This window comes from Rousettus aegyptiacus, unplaced genomic scaffold, assembly GCF_014176215.1.
Source record: "Rousettus aegyptiacus isolate mRouAeg1 unplaced genomic scaffold, mRouAeg1.p scaffold_m13_p_8, whole genome shotgun sequence".
Lineage (NCBI taxonomy): Eukaryota > Metazoa > Chordata > Mammalia > Chiroptera > Pteropodidae > Rousettus > Rousettus aegyptiacus.
The window spans coordinates 37,793,538-37,813,892 of NW_023416311.1; the positions used below are offsets into that span (position 1 = coordinate 37,793,538).

General features: G+C 35.0%; 1 protein-coding gene across 1 annotated transcript in view; it reads right to left on the reverse strand.

Moving 5' to 3' along the window:
• Nucleotides 1–2,194: 2,194 nt before the first annotated feature.
• Nucleotides 2,195–20,355, reverse strand: part of FAM170A (family with sequence similarity 170 member A) — a 67,804-nt gene continuing 49,643 nt past the window's right edge. The window contains exons 13-16 of the mRNA XM_036225260.1: nt 9,850–9,911; nt 9,304–9,455; nt 8,173–8,357; nt 2,195–6,913 (exon numbers count right to left, since the gene is read on the reverse strand). The gene's annotated coding sequence lies outside the window, so the exon portion shown is untranslated. The remainder of the gene's footprint in view (nt 6,914–8,172; nt 8,358–9,303; nt 9,456–9,849; nt 9,912–20,355) is intronic.

Below are 20,355 nucleotides of genomic sequence, written 5' to 3' on the forward strand. Positions count from 1 at the left end.
CATTTAATAAAAAGCAACGTATATTGTATTTAATGCTTTTTCAGGCCTTTCATCCAAGATTCCAAAGTTCATTACCAGAAAAATATGTAGTCATGATTGCTTTCTTATAAGACACATCTATTCACAGAATCACAGCATACACGCATCTTTTTAAAATTTACCTGTTTTAGTTGAAATCTCTTCTTTCAGCATAGAACAATGGATGAAGTACTTATAACTCCAGACATAAAAACATCAAATATTTTTTTTCTTTTAGCTTAGCAATGTCCAATAAAACAACAAACGGTAAACGTTAAGAGCTGAACTATTCTAAAATTGGTCACGCAGAATCCAAACTACTTGTCAGAATATTTTAAGCAATAAATATTAGGAAGGCAATGCATCTATTTACATGAACCTAAGAATATTTTTATAGCCTCTTATAGTTAAAATATTCTGGGCCATAACAAGCCTCTAGACCACAATCAGGTTATTTCTATAATTTAAGTCCCTTTTGCAATAACTTCGTAGAACAGCATAGACATCAAACATCCAATTTGTGCTGGCAGTGAAGAGATTCCATTATTCTTTCATTCATTTCAAAGCTCTTAGTTGCAAACCAAAGATATTGTTTAAGCAAAATAAATACTTTATTAAAGGATCTAAGTCTCAGATTCTCTGGGAAGGCCACAGAATCGGGCTTGATGACCATTCTTCCAGGAACAATCTCCAAAATAAACCACGAGACTGTGCCAGCACCAGGACTACCATCCGGCACACCACTGCTTCTGCTAGTGATTCCACTTACCAGAGATATCTCCTGGAGTGTCAACCTGTGACTTTGGAAGGCTGGATGTCACTGCCTAGGTCATACATTTGTCCCTGGCTACAAAGTGTAATGGCTAGGAAATTTCTGGGCTCTGCCACTGTGAGCAGTGGGGTCATAAGGTAAAGAATTCTCCAAATACAGAAAATGGATACAAAGGTGCTGAAGAGTCAAAATAAATGACCAATGCCCCCAACAAGCAACAGGGCACTAGATGCAGGAGGAGGAAAAATAAAAATATTTTAAAGAACAAATTCTGGTGGAGTTAGTAGTTTGTTGGGGAAGACAGGACAAAGATGAATCAAGAAAAAAAATCACATTTATAAATGTATAATTACAAATTGCATAAGTCATCCAAAGGGGCGAGATCAGTTTCTCTGAGAGCCTATGCCAGCAGGACCCAACCTGAACTGGGCATCCAGAAGACTTCCTGAGAAAATGATTGCTGACTTGAGATCTGAGGAAAGAATAATAGTTAGACAGACAACAAGAGCTGAAGAACATTCCAGTCAGAGCATCACATGAACAGACAGCCTGTTAGGAGAGGGAACACGAAAGGTTTGAGGAGGCGATGGACCATGTTCCTACTCTAAATGAAGGTTGGAGTGAGAGAGATTAAGGTTGGGCTGTAAATAAGATTTGAAAGATAAATGGGGCTAGATCAGGCAATACCAACGTCTTCATTTTGAAGGCAAATGTGAATGAGATGTGCAGGAGAACTCTAAAATGGTCCTATCACTCTGATTGCTGTGTGGAGAATGAGCATTGAGAGTCTGTGGACATTGTGTGATTCAGGACAGAGATGATAATCTCAGCTTGTACAAAAAATGTGGAAAAAGCCCACCAGCTACTTTACAGTATATCATTGTTAATTTTTCTTCAGTGTGTAAGTTATATTTAATCGGTTTTCCTATATCCGTTATTTTGCAAAATTGAATTACATATGTGCCTAAAAAATTTGCTGATTATGATAAGTTTAATACCATAAATATTCTTTTTTTTTTTTTTTTGGAAACTGCATCTGGGATGACACTACAGAATATTTACAATTTATACACTAATGCATTTGGACAAGTTGAAATTCCTTGAAATTCAGAATTTATTATAAAATGCATTATAGTATCCAAACAGTATTGGATGGTCAGGGAATTATATTATTTATCACTGCCTTTCAGACTTCTACCTGAAAATTACCTTTCCCTGGTTGTCATATCTACTGACTCTTCACCAATTAATTCTCAGTTAATTTTTGCACAAATAGCAATAGAAATCTATAAGAATTTCATTAATTATTTTTTTTAAATTATTTGAAATTCAGTTAAGACTGAAGATTTTTTCCATTAAAGAAGACTGAAGCATAAGATTAAAAAATTGGGTATGGGGCCAGGAGATCTGATAAGTTCTGTTTCCATCACTTTCCAGATAAATGACATTTTGAAAGTTATTCAGTCTCTCTGAGCCTCTGTTTTCTCAACTGCAAAAAAGCATGATAAGGCCTCCATCTTAAGTCCTAGTGACACTTAAATGAGAAGATGTTTCATCAAAATGATTTGCCTACTGGAAAACTAGAGAAGCATAAGTTGTTACTAAACATGAAAATGATTTACTAAATAATGGGGTTTGAGGTAGGGGAATGCAGAAACATTAGGGTATTTGTGAGCATAGGCAATATCCACAGTTTTTGCAGCATTTTAAAAATATGCGTAAAAGTAGAGACCAAAACTCCCTTCAGGATTTTCCTTGCTGGTCTCTGACCTCAGAGCATGTGAAACCCCTGAATCAGCCCATGGCAGGATCCCAGATGGGTTGTATCTCCATAATGCAATCATGGTGATAAATTTAAACAGAGGCAAGGAGTAAGCAAGACAATGAATACTTAGGTTCCCCCAGGACACTGTTATGATTTGTTTTATTTTATTTGTTCATCAGATATACAAGACTGAAGTAACAACACTTGTCAGTTCAAGGCACATTATTATCATCTATTCAAGTGAGACTTTCTAGTTTTAATATTTATTGATTCCATTTTATCCCCATCTCCAAAGTAACCATTGCGTTGTATTTATTCCTTTTATTTTAAAGTGCTCAAAAATGGGTTGTGTGGTTTTGTTGGCATTTATTTTAAACTATTTATAGACCTCACTCCATTTTTACTTTTTTGGACTAAGCTCTATCTTTTAAAAATCTAATCATTTCTATGTATACATCAGATGTGTTCATTCAAATGTTGCATAATAACCCAAAGTATGTAGTATGCTCTAAGTCATACCTACTTATTCTACCCAAACTGCCACCAACTCCTGCCATTGTAAACAACACTGCAATAAATATCTTTATATATTTTATGTATAAACATGTTTGAAATTTTGGGGGGGGATAAATTCTCAGGAGCAGAATTGCTGGGTCATAATGTATATGTATAAATTTGCCTACATCATGCCAGATTGTTTTTAGAATGGTTCTACCATCTCCTTCCTCATGAAGCTACCTGCATACCTGCTTCCCTGACAACACTCAGCATTATCCAGCTTTCTAATTTTTGCCCATTTGATGTTGTTAATTTAACCTTTTTTCTCTGATTATTACCGTCAGCAAGCCTTCAGGTACTTCTTGGTTTGGAGAGTTTTCCATGAATTACATGTTCATATTCCTTACCTGTTTTCCTATTGCAGTAACTAATTTGTCAATTTATAGGAATTCCTTGTTAATTATTAATTCCTTGCCAGTTTTAGACATTGAAAATACCTTTTCCTGTTTAGTCATCTATTAATATGACCTATGGTATTCTTCATGAATAAAAAGCCTTAATTTTGATACAATTATATTCATCAATCTTTTGCTTTATTGTTTTTCCTTTTGAAATTGGTGAAGTATTTTCCCATTTCTTGATTATAAAAATTACCATGTCTCTTATTCTATCAGCTGTATATTTTATTCTTTCCAACTCAGTTCTTTAATGTATCTGGAGGCCTCCCTTTACATGTGGAGAAACTAGATGGAGATCAAATTTAATTTTTCTTCATGTAGTGAGCCAATTTCCCCCCCCAAAAAACTTCAACTAAAACAATTTCCATTGATTTGTAGTAGTTCCTTTAAAATTTACTAAATTCCTATGGATGCATAAGTGTCTGAGTGTATTATTTTCTTCCACTTATCTGTTTACCTGTTCTTACACCAATAGCTCATTGCTTTTATAGCTGGCCCTGTAGTGTGTCTTACTAGCTAACAAGGCAAGCTCTCTGTCTTTACAACTTCTCTATAAGCAACAGACAGACATGGACTTTTATTCCTCTCTAAAAATTTTACTGCAAGTTTAGTAGTTTCTCTAAAATATCTAACTGGAATTTTGATTGGAGTTGCATTGCCTTTATATACTAAAATTGAAGAAAATCTACACCTTTGTAATATGAATTCATCCCATCCAAGAGCATGAAATGTCATTCCATTTATTTAGATTATCTTTTATGTCCTTTATTGAATTTTAAAGTATGTCAGGCAAATTATTTCAAAATTGGAAATAAGACCAAAAAGGTTCTTCCACATCCTTTCAACATCCCATGGGGGCAAAGGCCACAAAAGGATTACTATGAGAAATACTTAATTTATCTCATTGTTTACTATTTATAAAAGGTTTCAGGCTTAGTGAGGTCACATGTTAACTTGGTCCAGTATATGCAAATAATTTTGTGTCTGATGAAACAAATAATTCTAAAGATTTATGGTCCATGGGACACTCATTTTATAACTAGTTCAGCAATCTTATCCTAATATTTCTCTGTTAAATTGCCTATAAATTCCTGGCTTCTTAAGTGCTCTTTCGACTGACCATAACATCTTATTGGTTATCTCCTTAATTAATAAGTTTAAAATCTTCAACACGTTCTTTTTGTATTTATGGGAAAGGAATGATTTTATCTTTTTGAAAATTTTAATTTGGCAAGTTTCTCCATAAAGGTCTCACATAATTGAGGTTACTTTAACTCATGAATACTTTATAGTTTTATTGCAAGTATGAATGGAATAATCTTTTTCTGGAGTTTTTTGGTTGCTTATTGTTGGTATTGAGAAATGGTTTTGATTTTTGTAGGTCGATATTATATCTAACAACTTTGCTAAACTCTTGTATTGATTCTAATAGCTTCTCTCTGGATTCCATTAATTCTTTTAGGTAGACAATCACAGTATCAGCAATTAAAGAACAGCTAGATACTATTACACTAACATATTTTTAAGGTAGACAAAATGAATATATTCCTAGAAAATTATTAAATGCCAAAATTAGCTATAATCTTACAAATACTTCTCTTGAGTGTGATCTAGTTTTAGCTTCTGACTCTTAATAAAAATTCTTATTTACAGTGCGCTTTCATATAAATGACCTCATTTAATAGCAACTAAAATCCTGTGAGTCAAATGTCATGCTCATTATGTATTGAAGAAAATGAATATATAAAGGGTAAGTGCATTATGAGAAGTCACGACAGTAGCTGCGGTAGATCCTTGTCAAAACCCAGCTCTTGTGCAATTTTCTTAAAATCTAGTAAAATTTTTCTTCAGCAGAAAATGTTGCATGTCTTTCTACTCCTAACCTCCAGGTTGTTTTACTACCTGACAAGTTCACAAAAATAAAGTTGATCATAGCAAAGAAACGTTGCTCAGCTAATAGGATAAATGTATGTCACCCTTAGATACAGAAAGGAAGACCAATTTGTTATTGGGTAAAAGTGGGGAAAACAAATGATGAGTACTGATCAGAGTCTTGTTTTCTCTTTGAACTCTGGAGGACATAGCCCGGTTCCTGTGGCTTAGCAGCTTTTAAGTGTTGGTTGTGGTAGGGTTGCCAGATTTATCAAATAGATATATAAAATTCCCAGATAAATTAGAATTTCAGACAAACAATGGATATTATTTTAATATAAGCGTGTCCCATTCAACATATGGAACATGCCTATAATAAAAAAGAAAATATAAACTCATATTCCTTAAACTCACTGAGTCTATTAAACTGGCTTATGGGTTTTTATTTTTATGTATAGCGAGCTATGTTCTCTAGTATGGAGAAAAGATTTGTGGTAAAAGAAAGACTAAAATCCAAAAAACATAAACAAACAAACAAGAAAGTATAAAAAATGCTATTATAAATGTAAACAAACAGAATATGATTATAATACTACATCTCACAGAGGCCAAGAATGGAATACATAATGCTGGAAAATTCTTCTACAACTGTGTTTTACCTTGAGTTCATAATATTACACTGACTGGTGATTCTTCTTCATACAGTCTTTCAGCAGGAGAAAAGAAAAATAAGTTGTCATGTTAAAAAAATGTACTACAGAAAGGGAAAAAGATTTGGCAAATGGCAGCATAATAACAACTTGTGAAAGGCATTACAAAGTCAGAGAGAGCTAGGTAACCACTCACTTGCCCACAGTCTTAATAGGATAAATTCCTCCAGGCTCTTGAAAGATAATGAGCATGGCAATTATTTTCTCAGGGCATAGAAGCAGGACAAGGAATTACTGCTGTTTTCAGATGTAATAATGACAAGCTGAACAAGTCAGAAATGTCATCCTCAAGCAGTTGTTCTCATTTGAGCAAAGAGATGTTAATCACAGGTGAGTCTTGCTAGTGGCTCTCCAATCACAGAAGTCAAGTTCATTTGCAGTTCGAGCATGATGTTCTCAAATCAAATCTGGTATTAATGAGGTACCACAGTAAGGAGACTTGCAGCAACCATAAATCTTTTGATTTCCAAGTCAGTCATCTATTTGTCTTTGTAGGCTGAGAGCACATATTTACTCTGCTTTCAAAGCAATATAATTCAAATAGATGCTAGAGATGGAGGAAGATAGCATTCATTCATGAACATGTGTTGCTGTGCAGTAGGTCTTTTGACATAATATAATTGCTATTTATTTTATACATTAAGAATAATTTCCAGGTACAAATATTGCATTCTGTTCAAATCTGTTAAGTTTTCAGAAGTAATTTTGGTGGTATCAGCACTCCTCTAAAGTCCTTTTGTTGGTTTTATAATTTTTATTGTTGTTTTATTGTTTTCATTTTGAGCTTTTAACTTTAATTTTTTATTTAAAAATTTAAAACCTACAAAACAGTTGAAAGAAGAGAACAATAAATACCTGTTATCTAAATTCATCACAGTATTAACATTTTCATTTCTTCCCTTCCTTCTTTCCTCCCTCCCTCCCTCCCTCCTTTCTTTTCTTTTCTTTTCTTTTCTTTTCTTTTCTTTTCTTTTCTTTTCTTTTCTTTTCTATACTTTTCTTTCTTTCTTTCTTTCTTTTTTTTCTTGGCTAATCTATTTTTTTTACATAACTATACATAAACTTGTTTGCTAAAACATTGAAAATGTGATAGACATAAGATAGTTGACCCCTAAATGCCACATATCTGCTAAGAATAAGCATGTTCTTTTATGCAACTACAATATCACTTTCATATATCAAGGTTCACACAATACTTTTGTTTTTGTCTCTTTAATATTTTTAATCTCTTCTAGAAGAGCACTCTACTTTTTGTTTTTCTTTTTGTTTCCATGACATTGAAAATTCAGTACAGTTGTCTTATATTATGCCCCACATTCTGTAATTTTTCTTCACCATTAAGTTCAGGTTAAAAATTTGGCATAAGTATTGCATAATACCTAGCTGATGCTGTATAACTTCTATCATATTACATACATATTATAAAGGTTCATTTTCCTTAGCACTTAAAACACGTAATCTGTGGGATAATACTTTTCATCTATGTGAATATCCTGTTATCCCAACAACATTTACTCAAAAGTTTTAATATTTTTGATGATCTTTGCTTGAATCATATTGGCTGCAAAATGGTAATTTTTAAAAACCCTCTCTTTTCTTTCTCATTTACTGTGAATAATCTTCTATAAAGAAGAGATTTCCCCCCTTTATTTCTTCTCTCTCACTCTCTCTTTTTTGCCTCTGTATTATTATGGATTTGTATTGAATGGGTTATAATCCATTACCATTATTACTCTTTTCAGTACTCAAGTTGTCCCATTTTGGCAAGTGGCAGCCCCTTCATCCTGGCTCTGTTATTTTTTGATATGACCCCATCCATCTTGAGGTACTTTCTTGCTTTAGGGCATGACAAAATATCCCAGATTTGCCTTGTATTCTCCTTGCCCCAGACCTGAACACGGCCATTACTCCAAGGAACCTGGGTACCATCCAGTTCAAGCCAATATCTATGTGCCACTCCAAAGGAAAGGGAAGGACTCACCACCAACACCCCCACCCCACCCCTCAAAAAAAAATGTTTGTTGGAATGGCAAGACTAGTGACACACTGCAAGAGGGCATGAGAGGGTTTATAACTTACATGATGAGGCTTTCTGGGACGAATGGAAAATGTCCTCTAAGAGCCGGCAAAAGAGACTGGCATGGAGTTTTTATGGCCGTCAGAGGTTGAGGTGTGCACAGGCAAGTATTTGTGTGGATTGACTTTCCCACAGGACCGAAGGCGGAAACATTCAGACTTTCTTATCGGCTTGTCCAGAAGTGGGGCTGAAGGGGAAAAAGGAAGAATGAGACTTAAGATGTCAGCAGTCAGTCAAACATCAAAGAGTGGAGACATAGTCTTTATTATACTGTGCTACACCTGCAGTCTTTTATATAAGTCTAGGGGATAGAAATCTGATACACAGATACTTAGTATGTGTGCTCAAATCTCCTTCACAGGGTACATGTGAAGTACATGGAATAAGAACACAAGTCAGTTTACTCTTCTTGGAGGGGATACAACCTCTATATCTATGATACACAGGATTATCATCAAAATTGTTATTTCTTTTCAAGATACTTGACATTTTCAAATTGTTTCTAAATGAGTTTTGGACAGGGTTATCAACATTATGCTTAGAAAATCAGCTTTACAAAGGCCTGTGCTTTCATGATGTCAGAGGGCTCCTCGGAGGGTCAAAGGCTTTAAACTTATCTCTCAGTAGAACATCAAGATAATTCTCAGAGCTCTTTACATTTCACTTGAAATGTTAGATGAGAGCGGCTCATCATGAAATTGGATTAATAGAAATAACCACTACATTTATATACTCAGAAAGCAAAGCTATAGATCTTTGTCAAAACAAATAATGATAAGAATGAGAATAACAGCAACTAACACATATTGAATGCCTCTATGTTTCAGGAACTCTTCCAAACACATTACTGTCATCCTCATAACAGTTCACTGGATTAAGTATTATTATTTTCTGAATTTCACAGTGAGAAAATTGAAGCCCAGAGAGGTTAAAGGGACTGCCATCTTCACTCACGTGGGTAAGTGAAGGAGTCAGTATTCAAACACAAAGCAAGAAGACATTGAAAATTAAGCAGTATTTTAGTTCTGAAAGTAGAGCGCAGATTGATTTTCACTAAATACAGGAAGTCTCAAACAGGCTCAGATTTTAACCTAGTCAGGATACATTTTCATTCTGTTCTATTTAATTTTTACCTCAGAATAGTAGTGGTGCACCATCTAAGACAGCAAGTAGCCAAATGACTAGGCATTGGACAAATTGCTTTGACTTTTCCAATCCAAAGGAACATTCAACTTAGAACTCAGTCATGCTCACGATGTTGAGTTCCCAAGGAGTCTTTCTTCGGCTGAAATCCAGATACAGTTATATAGTGAAATGATAGAGGCATTGATTTCAAAAGTAGTCATTGATTGGTTAAAAATATATATATATTGTTCAACTACTGTTTGACTTTCAACTTTGGAAATATCACTATTACATGTATAGTGTTCCACTCTACATGATTTATATTTTTCTGAGCACTTTCACACACATATCATTTAAGCTCCTCAATAACCCAATGCTAATTACTGAAATTTTATATACACAAATGTGGAACAAATATCTTATGTAATCAATGTGTATACTGAACTAAGGGGAGTGTATCAAATACTTCGTACAATCCTTTAGCCCATCACTTTACTCAGATGGCTGTAGCAATCAGCTGTGCCAAGAAAATAGCCTTTGGCAAAACGACCCACCTCAGCTCTGCTGCCTTTCCCTTGCTTTTGAGATTCCGGGTTATGCTGAGTCACCTGCAAAGCTGGAAATGCAAGGACATTAATAACCCCTGGAACAACTCTTGACCAACAGGGGATACAAAGTGATAAATAAACACTCCACCTTCCTCATCCCTGGTGGATTATTCTGTGGCACATTGTGTGCAACTCCAGTGGGGCCTTGACATCACAGAATCTCAGATGCCCCAGCTATCTTTTTAAAAACGCACCTTTAAATTGGCTTCCTTCCTTCTCTGTTTCACTTTTCTCAATTTATTATACCTATTCTGCTTTATTGGATTTGGATACAGTAGTTAGTTAATAAATAGTTAATATATACATCTAGCCCTTGTCATAGTATCTGCTTTAGGGGTGAATCTAAGCAAAATCAGAGAGTTTAAGTAATTCATAAAAAGAGTCAATTAATGTTGAAGTTATGAACTAGGTCTTCTATCACCTTATGGGATGTGATTAAAACCATGGGTTCTCAAGTCAGGTTCACCTGGGTTTGAAACTAGCTGAGATATCTTGAGACTGAGCCTTGACTTTTCTGAACCTCAACTATTAAATTAGAGTGTTCATAAAAATACAATGGCAAACCTTTATTGAGTGCTTCTATGTGTAGATTCTGTTCTAAATGCTTTACATATATTAATCTACTAACCCTCACCGTAACCTGTAAGATGTATACTAATATTATCATCATTTTACAGATGAAGTAACTGAAATAAAGAAAGGTCACTATGTCCAAAATCACAAAGCAAATAAGTGACACTTCGGGAATTCCAACCCCAAATAATCAAGATCTAGAGTTAACATATTTAAATGCTATTTAATAGCTTTACTGCTTCCTCACAGCAGTATGTAATAATAAAATGTAATATGTAATAATAAAATATAATATGTAATAATAAACTGTAATAAAATAAAAAATTAACATTTAGTACAGTGCCAGGTACATAGGAAATGGTTACAAATATTAACTTGAAAAGAAAAATAAGTTTTTAAAAAGTCTGAAACCTGATGAAAAAATTGATAAATGTTTCTTTTCTATTTATCTTTGTTTCTCTAAATTCTTTTCTCAAACACTCTCTTCCATTAAAATGTTACTGCCCTTCCATCTCTCTGACTTGTTTATGTTTTATCTTCCCCCTGTTCCTTGTCCCCAATCACCTTCTCCAACTTCTCTCGTTTCTTCCTTTCAAACCTCATTTTTCTCAATTTCAAGGCTGCTGACAGATCAGCATAAGAAACATCAGAGATAGTTTATTTTCATGACATTCCCTTTAGAATATCACCCGCATAAATGTTTTTGTGGCATTTGCAACAAAGCATCCCAAAATACCTTCCCAGACACAATCAGTATTTGCCAAAGACTCTTCAGTATGTAAACAGGAGGTTTGGGTGACCTAAAGGGATCAACGAAAAGGATCTCCCTGGTAGTGTGGCTGCTGTTTACAGACTGAGGTGCAAGTGAAAATAGAAATTAAATTAAATAAACCCTTTATTTGATTCATTGGCAAGATCTTCTCTTTATAATTAATAGTCTAAACGCTAACTCACTTTAACCTTTCCTCACAGATGATGCCACTGAAGATAATTTGCATATGTAAACGAGTCACATAGGGAGCTTTAATTAAAGCACCTGACAACTTTTTTAATTGTTACATTTTTCAAGACTGCCAAGAAATGTTAAACTACAATCTGGACTTTCTTCCCCTTGTGGAAGAATACTGTTTATAGAAATCTGAATGATTCTGGGGAGAACTAGTAAAATGTCAGCAGATGACAAAGAGAGGGTTCCACACCTGATACACTTTGTCTCCTTAGGCAACCTTGAATTATCCTGAGCTTTAAGAAAGCGATATCTATAGTGACTTGACTCTTCTTTGGGACTAAGCAGAGTATGAGTTAATTTAATTTATTTTAATTATGTAAGCTATTTCCCAATGAAGAAACATTCTCAGGTACTGTAAGTAAACCTGACATTTCCTAGGTTTGCAGTAGTTGATCTATTCCTGTGGCAAGGAACTGTTTGCTGTTTGTTCTGATTTTTGGACAGCGGTTAATTAATAAAAACTTAATCTACATACTAAGACATCTTAATGTAGCCATATCTTACATGAAAATATCACCTCTTCTCCCTGAAGAGTTTACACAATGCTTACTCTTTCAGTCATCACTTGTTTCAAATGAGTAATTGAAAGAAAAACAAAATTCTCATGGCTGGTAAGACCCACATATTAAATAGTATATGGGTTTGTCCAGTGCCAAGGATGCATATTTTCCTGCATCTTAGGTAATACTGTTCTCATGATAAATACCAATAGGCCTGAGTGGTAATCATATAAATATCTAATATCAATCCTCTGGGGTTTTTTTCAGTTAACTCAAATGTGGATCCCCATATTAAACATTCTGAATCATTGTGTCCTCTTCAGCTTTATCACTTGAAGAGGTCATACCATACTTTAAAATGTAATGAAATAAGATTATTTTTAAGTGGAGAATTTTTAGCACCACTTTTATAGAGCACTCTTGGTACAGGAATCAAAATTATTAACAATGCCTTTTTTGCTTGTTTTAAGAGACTCTTCATTTTTGGCTGATGGTGTTACATTTCTAAATAGATTTCATGGTCCTTGCTCAGTAAAGCACACATAGCTCTCTTAACATTCTAATAACAACCTTTCCATTCAGCATCACCAAAGTCCAAGATCTATCCTGGAACCTATTAAATTAACTGAAAAATCTTTGCTGGTCTCAAGTTCTCACAGAAAAAGTGTGGCTATGAGGGTATTTTACTCATTTTTATCCCACTATCCCACAGAAGGTTCTTACATTCCAGAATGTACCTAAAAGGATTACAAAGGTCCTTTCCTGTGACCCTGAGAACTAATCATAATGACTACTCTCAATGACCAGAGAGTTCTCAGGCAGAGAGATCTGAATACAAAGGATGACCACTTGGTGAAATCCGCAGCGCAGGGACGTACCATCATTTAGTCACAGGAATTTCAACTTAACTACAGTTCAAAAACAAGAAAGAGGTTACTTGAAAAACCCAATTAAAAATCGTAACCATTCAAGAGGAAATTCAGTTCAAGGGAGGCTCTGGCACCAAAGTTAACTGTGGATCTAAGAGAGGAGCCAACATTTGAGGTCAGAAACCAGGTCATTAAGCAAGGGTATGAGGCATGGGCTCAGTAGGCAATCGGCTCAGAGGACACCTGCACACCAGGTATGACACATCCCCGCTAGGCCTTAAAGACCTACCACAGCAACAGTGCCTGGCAGGAAATATTCGAGAAATATTAAAGCTTTCCTTTCCAACTTTGATGGCTATCCATAGCCCTGTACTGCCCAGAATCATCCTGTGCTGCTGGAGGCATGCAGCTAACAAGTGAAAATGGCATTTTTATAAATGATATTTATAAAATTGAGACATGAATGTATTTCTCAATTCTAGAACACTTGCATGCATTTTAAAGAAACATTCTAAATAGACCTGACCATTAATTCAGAGCAGGGAGACCTACTAGATGCCAATACGTTGTTCTCACATAAATTCATTTAATGCTAACTTTGCCTCTCTCTACATCACCTTTCCTATAATATCACCATCATCACCAGTCACAACACTAGAAATCATCAGCGATTTTACCAAAAGTTACCAAAAACTCAATTTTAAGCTCGAAATGTTTTCAGAGACTGTCAAAGCTGCTGATGCTGAGTGACCTAAGCCAATGCTTTTCAAACTTTAATGTGCGTACAAATCTCCTGGAGGATCACATTAAAGTCCTGTAGTTCTTGAGAGAAATCTAAGATTTTGCATTCCTAACAAATATTCGGGTGAAGTCAAAGCTGCTGATCTATGGACCACACACACACTTGATTCCCTTGCTGACTCAGAACCTTCATTTGATTACTCTTGATACTTCTTCAGATTAGAATTCAGCCTAGAACCAAATCAAACTCTCCACGGTAAGGGTTCTCAAACTGGGGTCCGTAGGTCTCCAGCTCTGGCATCAGACCGCCAAGGTGCTAGTCCCAGCTCCTCTGCTTACTTCCTGTGTAACCTAGTTATTGAATCTCTCTGTGCTCCATTTCCTTATCTTACAGAAAAATATAACATAGAATCTGTCTCATCAGGTCATTGTAGGGATTAATTGAGATGACTCAGGTAACATGCCTCGCACAGTGCCTGGCATAGTAATCAAACGATGAAGGTTAGTTGTCCTTAGAGGACCCTCAGATGAAACTTCAGGACAATCTATGAAAACACTGAAATTATTTCTAAAATGTCCTATCTGCTTAAGTTTGTTTCACTTAGGGAATCAGGTTTTTAGATTCTTTAGAAAGTTAATAACCCCAGGAAGTATAAGAATCATTGACCAAAAACGGCTATAGGGCCCAGAGCTAAACTGGTGTCCAGCATAGCCATAAGCCAAATCCCCTTGGTTGTGGGGATAAGCATAGTAGGAGAGAACAGTAGACTAGCTTTTTGGTACCTTATAGTTACTTAATGTCATCATCACCATAATCTTATTAACAGGTGTTTATTCTTTGAGATAAAGTTCTTCCTGGAACTCAGATTCTTCAAGAGCATAAAATAATATTCTGGGAAACCTTTCTCAGGCCACCAATAATTTTATGTAAGTGACACACTCAGTTCTTAAACAGGATCACCTGTATGGTCAGCATGCCCTATCCAATAGACCCCTAAGAGGACAGTTCTGTCACAGCATGTCACAGAGCTGGGTACAAAGAAAGGATGATAGCACCATGCCAAAGATGTTCTGACTGCTTGATAGGACAGAGGCAACTGTGAACAAGGTAGGCGGAAGAAACAATGTCATTGTTCCTGAAGAACTTAAGTATTTACAAAGGCTAATGGCACATATCAAAGAGAATAGCAAAAGAAAGCTGGAGAAAATATAAAGCACACTCATGAACAAATTTATAAACAATATTCAGAGTTGAGAGAACAGTGCGAGCCAAAGCTGAGGTAGAGAAAAACAATACCTTAAAACTTGATTTATCAATCTTCTTCTTTACTGCTTAGCAGGCAAAAAGAAGGCTGGTTTCAGAAGAGATAGAAGAGAAATTTTTTAAAGTATGTATTATGAGAAAGATGTGAAGGCATTGAATGAAGGTTCAAAATAGTCCTTTTAATGCTAAAACTAGTTTAAAGGAATCCGTGTGATTACACAGAACGTTAAAACTTAACACATAGAAGAAGACTTGAAGAAGGTATATGAAGGCAAATATATATGGAAAATAGGCCTTGAGAACTAAAATAAAATATATTCATTGAACATAATTATGAAATCTCAAGGTGAAAAACCAGTTTACCTAAAAATGAACTTGATTTTAAATTTACAAGTAAACGCTCTGCTACAAAAGGTCAATAAAAAGTATACGAAATACAGCCCTTTTGTCAAGAATTCCACAACCACAGCATCACTCCAGAATGCCATAAAAATGAATGAATACCACAAAAATAACTTCTACTTCCAGTTATAATAGCCAACTTTAATTTTTACAAGAATAACTAAAGAATCATTTACATAGTTGATGGTCTTTCTAAATTAGATAATTTACTGAAATTTTAATAAGTTTTAAGTCACTATGCATATCATAATGTGAAGAGTTAACACTAAATTCCAAGGTTATATTATTTTCGTATAAGAAATAATCACACTAAAATAAAATTATTTTACAAATTTTGGAAATGATACTTTTTCTTCTTAATCATAAACTATATGTCACATACTGGTTAATTTTACATTTTGTCTGGTTATTTAAAAAAACATTTAAAACTCTAAAACTGCTAGCCAAAGCATAGGGAAAAAGCCTCAGGACATTGGATTTGGCAATGATTTCTTGAATATGACACTAAAAGCACAGACAACATGCAGAAATAGAAAAATTAAACTACATTAAGCTTTATAACTTCTGTGCAGCAAAGGAAACAACGGAGTGAAAATGTAATCTATGGAGTAGGAGGAAATATTTTAAAATCATACACCCGATATGAGTTTAATATCTAGAATATCTGAGGAACTTCTAGAACTCAACAACAAAGAAACAACAAATTAAAAAAATAGGCAAAGAACTGGAACAGACAATTCTTCCAAGAAGTTACACAAATGACCAATAAGCATATGAAAAGATGCTCAAAATCACTAGACATAAGAGAAATGCAAATCACAACTACAATGAGATATCATTCCATTCCATTAGAATGGCCACTATCAAAAGAATAGAAAATAGTAAGTGTTGGCAAGGATGCGTAGAAGTTGGAATCCTTGTGCACTCTTGGTTTAAATGTAAAATGGTGCAGCAGTTATGAAAAATATCAAATGTCTTCAAAAAAATTAAAATAAAATTACCATCAGATCCAGCAATCCCACTTCTGGGTATACACTAAAAGAAATCAAAACAGGATCTTGAGGAGTTATTTGCATATCCATGTTCACAGCAGCATTATTCACAATAACTAGGAATAGAAGGAACCCATTGAACATCCATTGACAGATGAATGGAAAACAAAATGTGGTATATACACACCATGAAATATTATGCAGCCTCAAAAAAGAAGGAAACACTATCACATAGGTATAGAATTTCAGCTTTGCAATATAAGTTCTAGAAATTTATTGCTCAACAATATGAATTACTTAACACTATTAAATTGTACACTTAAAAATGATTAAGATGGTTAATTTAATGTCATGTTTTTTATTATAATTTTTAAAATATATATATTATGTCTGGGTCCTAACTGCAGAAAATAACATTTATCTGGAATACAAACTGGACACTGGGAGTTTTTAAAGTCCCCCTGGTGACTCATCACTGCTCTACAGGGCCATGGGCCTAGTATTGTCAGATCTTCTAATTTTTTTTTTAAGAGAAACTAGAATCAGGAGGTTTATGTAAACATTTCTGATTTTCTAATGCCATCAACTAATTATTCAATTCCTATGCAAACCAAATACAGCATTTGCAGCCTCTGGGCTAGTGATATCTAAGTTTTCTTCTAGTTTAAAATTTTTGTGGATTAAAATAGTTTCCAGTGTCTCAGTAGCTGGTCTTCTTACCAGATAGCTCTCTTCTGGCTTTTGAATTTTCCCTATGTGAGGTTTTCATCAATAAACTGGGTCACTATTACATTGGGGTGACATAGAGGTCTATCACGGTTACAAGTCCTCAGTTCCATGTGGTTTATCACTTTTGGTCAGTAAACTAGATTAGGGATTTTTGAACAGCTATTTCAGGCAGAGAACCCTTTTGTTTTCATTGAATGTACATGCACTTCTAAATACATTTACTGCACAAAAGCTGAAATGCTTTGATGTAAGCAGGATTGGAAGGGAGAATGAATGTGTGTGGCATTTCCCACCCCATCAGTGCTTCTGTCCTGAGTAGACTCCACAAAGTCTCTATGTAGATTTGGAGGAAAAGCTTCAGGAGCTGGAGGAGGGAAGCAGTGAGCTGAACCTCTTCACCCCCTGCTCCAAACAGAGTAGCTGCTGCTCTTATCAGCGGTACCGAGCTCCCACTTAAGATTTTGTTCAAAAAGAGAGTTCGACTGCTTTAAAGAAGGATATGTAAAAAATCTGACCTGGATTAGGGTATCTAGTACACTCATTAATTTTTCAGATGACACCAACAGAGACAAAACTAACTGCACAGAAAGAAAATATAAGTACCAATAAATAGGGAATAAATAATGGGGCGGGAGAGGGGGGAAATTTGGGATTCTGAGGCTATCAAGCAAACTAAACAGAATGTTATTGTTTAGAACAGAACTCTAGCTTTGGGAAAGCATCAGGAGAAGCCAGCATGGGAATGTAAGGCCCTTTACCCCACAGCTTGCTCCCTGACCTGCCATATGGAGCAGCTTCCAGGCTGGACTTCAGTGTCAGTGGGAGTGAAAAGCACGTTTAGCCATGAGGTTAATTAGAGGTCTGTAATATGAAGTTTTAGGAAAGAGTAAAGTAACTGAGATTAATCTGCCAGGATAAAAACACCACGAAAAGATTTCATATTAAGACAAAGGCTGCAGAGGCAGCAAAAAAAAAAAAAAAAAATTAATAAATTAGATTATATCAAACTTTAAAACTTTGTGCATCAAAAGACACTAATAACAATGAAAGGCTACTGATAGAATAAAAACAAATATTTGCAAACTATATATTTGATAATGGGTTAATATGTAAAATATATAAAGAACTTCTACAACTCAACACCAAAAAAACAAACAATGCAATTTTAAAAAATGGGCAAAGGACTTGAATAGGCATTTCTCAAAAAAAAAAAAAACCCATAAATAACCAATAAGCACATGAGAAGAAGGTATACAACGATGATCATTAGGGAAATACGAATCAAAACCACAGCTAAATACCGCTTCACATTCATTAGAATGGTTATTTTTTCAAAAAGAGAGAAAGAGAAAGAAAATAAGTGTTGGCAAAGATGTGGAGAAACTGGAACTCTTATGACCTGCTGGTGGGAATGTAAAATAATGCAACCACTATGGAAAACATTATAGCAATTCCTCAAAAAATTAAAAATAGAATCAGCATATGATCCAAAAATTCCACTTCTGGATATATTTCTGGATATATACTCCAAAGAATTGAAAGCAAGGACTTGAAAAGATATTTGTCCCCCACCCTCATATTTATAGCAGCATTGTTCACAATAGCCAAAAGGTGAAAGCAACCCAAGCGTTCATCAATGGATAAATGGATAAACAAAATGTGGTATATACACACAATGGAGTATTATGCAGCCTTTAAAAGAAAGGAAAGTGTGGCACGTGCTACAGGGTGGATGACTCTCAAAGACATGGTAAGTGAAATAAGCAAGTCAGAAAGGGACAAATATTGTATGTGTCCACTTATTTAAGATACCTAGAATAGTCAAATTCATAGAGACAGAAAGTAGAATGGTAGTGCTAGGGTTTGGGGGATGGAGTAAAAAAAAGTTATTATATAATAGGTAGAGAGTTTTACTTTTTCAAGACGAAAAAGTTCCAGAGATGAATAGTGGTGATGATTGCACAATAATGTGAATATCACCGAACCATATACCGTTTTGTAAAATTAGTTATTATATATATTTTACTACAATAAAAAAAAATTAAGACGAAGTCTGTGAGAATCATGAAAACATGTTAGCTCACATGCCAGTGAGTCTCATGAGACACCAGCCATAAAGACTTCACATATTTCCTCTTCACAGTATCTTCCCACTGTCTGGTAGATATGAGAATCTATGACCCATCAGGGTGAACTCTGAGTATACCTTCTATGGTGTGACTGATCATAAGGACTTTGACTTAGAGAAGAAAATTGATGGAAACAAAGGAAGCTTAGAATGGCTGACTGAGCAAAATGAGGTGAGAAAGATAAGTGAAAACAGTTCAGGCCAAAAAAGGATTTTAGTGACAATGAATAAAGGACAATGAATAAAGGACATATTAAATTTGATACTGGCATTAATTGAGAATTAATAGCAAACTCACAATAAATCAGAGAAAATTCTAACAAAATAAGCTGGAAAAAGCTTAAAAATTTTTTTGGTTACAAATGTAAAAAAGATTTCAAGAACACATTGTGCCAATAAAGCTTTTGGCAAGATTTAAGTATATAAAATTTCAACCCTTGAAGCAACCACCTTCAAGAGCAGATGCAAAGCTCCCAAGTGCTACTAGCTTCACTGTGCCTAAGGAGAGCAGTGAAGAAAGAAGATAAGGGTACAGGAGGGTAAGAACAGAAGAAAGACATGCAAGGAGCTGCCAACGAGCTCCATCGGCAAGCAGCCCCCTGATCCACTGGCAGCACAGTGGTGACCAAACACCTGCCCACAATGCCTAAAGCACACATCGAAAGGATGTATTGTGTCTGAAGACATGCCAAGCTTCAGAAGCAAAGGCCTGTCCAGGTGGGCAAAACATAATTGACCTATGTGCTTTTCCTCTTTATTGAAATGCCTCTTGGCCTCGAGTTGCTGAATACTCATGTCATAAAAGCCATGTCCCATTTCCTAAAGATAGCCATTTTAGTGTTTTGGGTTCACGCAAATCCCTACATGCATAATGATGATCTACTTCACAATAGCCATCCACGTGACTACTATTTCTCAGCACTCAACCTTCCCAAGCCCTCCTAGACAACTGCCGCATTTTCCCCAAAACATTATCTTGGGTAAGCAATTGTTCACACTGCTTGTGACTCACCGATCATGTCTCTTTTGAATAAAGTTCACTAAAACTTAAAGTACTTTCTGTGTAGAATATAAAGAAGAATAAAATCACACTTTTGTAATCAGAATTATATTTGCCCTTATGACATAGCAATAAAGGAGAATAAAACATTTGCTAACTCTCAAGCAGCAAAAGATGATGTTGCATTGTCCAGCTTTATGTTTTAGTGGTCATTTTTATTGAAATATAATCAACTTAAATTTGAT